Source organism: Sinocyclocheilus rhinocerous, unplaced genomic scaffold, assembly GCF_001515625.1.
Source record: "Sinocyclocheilus rhinocerous isolate Xijiao unplaced genomic scaffold, SAMN03320098_v1.1 scaffold2742, whole genome shotgun sequence".
Taxonomy (NCBI): Eukaryota; Metazoa; Chordata; class Actinopteri; order Cypriniformes; family Cyprinidae; genus Sinocyclocheilus; species Sinocyclocheilus rhinocerous.
Genome location: NW_015661490.1, coordinates 24,604 through 29,341, shown reverse-complemented (window position 1 = coordinate 29,341; position 4,738 = coordinate 24,604). Strand labels below are relative to the sequence as shown.

At 32.3% G+C, this 4,738-nt stretch overlaps 1 protein-coding gene across 1 annotated transcript in view; it reads right to left on the bottom strand.

The window, feature by feature from the left end:
* Window positions 1-4,738, bottom strand: part of LOC107726352 (sodium channel protein type 4 subunit alpha-like) — a 41,593-nt gene that overhangs the window by 26,109 nt on the left and 10,746 nt on the right. The window lies entirely within an intron of this gene.

The following is a 4,738-nucleotide window of genomic DNA, read 5'->3' as shown; positions in this document are numbered from 1 at the left end:
AATAAAATGAATGTTAATTTTAAAAATATATATATATATTTTAAATTATTTTAATTATTTTATTTTATTTTAATACAATTATTTTATGTTTATTTCAGCTACAACATTTCTCGTTTTCATTTAGTTTAACTTGATGTGCTAAAATAACACTCAAAATAAAACCGAAATAAAGAAGACATTAATACGAGAGGACTGTGATTGTTAAACTCTATAAGTGATTATTTAATGAACAGTTCATTACATGTAAAGTGTAAGAGATCATAGAGATTTCAAACTTTCTCCATCATATGCATACTGTACATCAGGATGATGGATGTCTTCACGACAGGGCTTGATTACAGGTTTTTAATGAAGGACTAAAAGCTCGTATCAGTAAATGACAGCCGCTTTTTCTTCCACATGACGCTGAAAATTACAGTTCTGTGGGACTGGAAATACAGTGCTTTAATGAAGAACACCTACCATGTTTTATTTTGGTCTTCGTACACTTTAAGAAGCGCTTTAAGGCGTCCGTGTATGAATGTAATTCACACTAATTATGCCCACAACCTCCAAACATCAAGCGCTTTACAGCATCTCGCCGTTTAATGAACTTTTACCTGTGAACGGCCTTTGGATGCTTTCTCTTTTTATTTCTGATGCTGACGGATTGATAGACAGAGCGTGGACAATTTCCACTCGATGGCTTTTAAATGGACAGTAATGAGTGCAATTATGGTTCAGAGGTTAAAGATTCGTTCTTTAGTCCTATAAATGTATTATTCTCTTGTGCCTCTGCTTTTGCCTTTTCCAGAGCGAGTCGTGATGGTGAACAAAGACGTCCTGAACGGGAAAAAGAACATCTCAAAAGCTACCGGAGAATATAGCCCAGATCTGACATGTGAATGATATGTTTGGGAATTTTATGATGAATACTAAATATCCAATAGCATCTGACATTTGCAGTTAAGTGGACAATTATTGGAAATTATTTCCAGCATTTACAAGTTGCAGTTAAATTCGCAATTATGGTCTGGATCATTTTTATGTATATTAATTTAATAAAATATTTTTATTTTTAATCTATAATTTCTATACTTTAATCTACATTAAATCTATGTTATTTTATATAGATTTTAATCTGAATTTATTTATTTATTACTATTCATTATGCTATTTTATTATTTATGCGTTATTGGAAATAACCTTTGCCAACAAGGTTGGTTATTTGCACTCAGTGCATTGTTGTGCTGGGTAGCTCCGCCCACAGTGAAATCTCATTGGTTCAAAATCCTGATGCTGTTTATTCAACATCAAACATGTTCTGATTGGCTGAGACTGGCGCTTTCAGTGTGAACAGACACATTTCTTGTCAATGGAAACTTTCCATCTTCCGAACGCACTGTTCGTGACAATCAAAGGCCTGCGATACACAACAGCAGCTCTGGGGAAATCCTCCGGAGTCTCCGTGTCATCCGAGGACATGTTTATGGCTGTTTCTTTCTCTGAGAGGCCGCTTTTGATCGCCGCCTGATTCTCAGATTTTAGTAATGAGCTCAATCACTTGAGCGGTCTCTCTCTCGCATGAATGTGCTCTTGTGCCGCTGCTTAATCAAATATGTTTCCTGGCTCCGGCTCTCGCGGGAAATCTGCTATTAGCTCGGATGTGTGCCGTCTGTGTGGGCGCCTGAACCGATCGAATGCATCGCACAAACACTTATGAGTCGTCACAGGTGGCCCTTAGCACACTTCTGCTAGCGTCTGAGTGAGGGCCACGAGAGAGCGGAAAAGTTTAGAGAAAAATAATAATAATAATAATAATAATAAAAAATACAATTAAACTAACTAAGTAACTATATTAATTAAACTCTCGCGGGAAGTCTGCTATTAGCTCGGATGTGTGCCGTCTGTGTGGGCGCCTGAACCGATCGAATGCATCGCACAAACACTTATGAGTCGTCACAGGTGGCCCTTAGCACACTTCTGCTAGCGTCTGAGTGAGGGCCACGAGAGAGCGGAAAAGTTTAGAGAAAAATAATAATAATAATAATAATAATAAAAAATACAATTAAACTAACTAAGTAACTATATTAATTAAATGAATAATAAAAAATAGAAATAAATACATAATGAAAATGGACTTAAAAACAAAAATCAATAAATAAATAATGAAAAATAGAATAGTCAATAAATAATAAAAATTTATTTAAAGTAAATAAATAAAACATTGATTTAAAATGAATGAATAAATAAGTAAATAAATATATAAATAGATTAATATAAATAAAAAAGCAATACAAATAAATAATATAAATTAGAATCAGAATAATAATTAGATTTATGTAAATGTAAAATGTAAATGCAATTTAAAATAAATAATAATCAGAATAAAATCAAAAAAATTAAGATAATAGATTACAATAAACAAATAAAAATAAAAAATCGATTAAGATCAAATTTAATAAAATTTAAATTAAATAATAAAAACATTTAAAATAAATATATAACAATAGTAATAATAAATTGAATAAATATTTAATGATTAGATTATAATTAAATATTTTTTTAATGAAAATAAATAAATTGAAATTGAAATAAATAACACAGCTAACAGTACTACAGTGGGTATTAAAAAAACATGATGTTATGTAAACGCTAATAATAGATTATATTCTAAACATCTAAATATAGATTAGAAATATATGGCCCAATGTATAGTGTTAATTTTCCACGTTGATTTTTCACTGGTGTTTTCCACATATTTTGATTTACGCATTGAATTATGTGTTATGTTTCAGGGTTGAAGGAAATGTCCCGGGCTGCGTTTCCCAAAAGCATCGTAAGCTAAAGTACATCATAGACCCACTGAAACCAACGGAGCTCCGATCAACTGAGGCTTACGGTGCTTTTGGGAAACACACAGTCCTGGTAGTTCTGCCACGACAGGGTTTTTTCTTATTTTTTCCCCAAATGTGACCCTGCAGCACAAAAGCAGTGTTAAGTCGCTGGGGGATATTTGTAGCAATAGCCAACAATACATTGTATGGGTCAAAATTATCCATTTTTCTTTTATGCCAAAAATCATTCGGATATTAAGTAAAGATCATGTTCCATGAAGATACTTTGTAAATCTCCTACCGTAAATATATCAAAACTTAATTTTTGATTAGTAATATGCATTGCTAAGAACTTCATTTGGACAACTTTAAAGATGATTTTCTCAATATTTAGATTTTTTTGCACCCTCAGATTCCAGATTTTCAAATAGTCGGCCAAATATTGTCCTATCTTAACAAACCATACATCAATGGAAAGCTTATTTATTCAGCTTTCACATGATGCATAAATCTCAAATTTGAAAAATTCCGACCCTCAAGACAGGTTTTGTGCTCCAGGGTCACATTTATATTTTAGGATGGGGGTCCCTCGTATCCGTGTTGATCCACAGGCTTGACCAGGCCTGCGTTAGACAGTGCGTCAGCGGAGTATGTCAGCTTTATATCAGACGAGGCTCCACTTACGCTGATATCGAGCGGCTGGGTGTGAGGTGAAGCGGAGGCGCAGTCGACCGGCGAAACACCTCCAGCGCAACCCTCTTCACCTGCTTATCAGCGGCACAAGAGCAAAGTGTCCACGAGCCCGTCTCTCTGAACACCGCCGGGTATTTTTAGCAGGAGTGCTCTGGGATAAAAACTTTGTTGGAGCAGAGCCTCATTCTTGGCATAGCCTCTGAATGTCAGAAAGCGGCTGATCGCTGTTGTACTGTACGGTTGTCAGCGTTCAACTTTGTACCAGATGTTTCTCTAAAAAGTCTCACAAAAGTCGACGCAAAAGAGTCAATAGTTGGCATACAGTAACACTGTGTCTTAACTAGAGGCAATGTGATAATGCAGTGAGGACGATTTGCTGCTCAGCTGTTTTCTAATTCTGCAGCATTGCACTGAGTAGTCCCGCCCACCGTGGAATCTGATTGGTTGGACGCTAAACATCAAATGTATTCTGATTGGCTGTGATCGTGTCACATTGCACAGAAGTCTGGAACAGTGTTATTTTAGTATCATTGAGATTAAAATCAATTTAGTTTTATTTTATTTTTAGATTTTCAATTTTTATTTCAATTTTAGCTAAAGATTTAGTAATTTTATTGTGTTTTTGTCAGGGATTTTTATATGTATTTCTCTCTCTCTCTCTTTCTTTTTTTTAGTTCTTCAAGTTAAACTAAAAGAGAAATGTTGCTTAACATTCAGTTAAAGTTTTTTAAACACGATTTTTTTTGGTTGATTTTAATGGTTGTAGTTTTATTTTCAGTCAAATAGCTGAAATAGCAAAACAGCAAAAAGCTGAATTTTCTAAAATAAAATAAAATAAAATAAAATAAAATAAAATAAAATAAAATAAAATAAAATAAAATAAAATAAAATAAAATAAAATAAAATAAAATAAAATAAAATAAAATAAAATAAAATAAAATAAAATAAAATAAAATAAAATAAAATAAAATAAAATAAAATAAAATAAAATAAAATAGTTATGAAAGGGGAGGAAATGGGAAGTGCATATTTTAGTTAAAACACCTAAATGAAATTAAATTAAATAAAACAAAATAAAATAAAATAAAATAAAAAAGCACCAAAATGAAATCATTTAAAACAAAACAAAACAAAAAATAAAATAAAATAAAATAAAATAAAAACTTCTGGTTATGAAAGGGGAGGAAATGGGAAGTGCATATTTTAGTTAAAACACCTAAATGAAATTA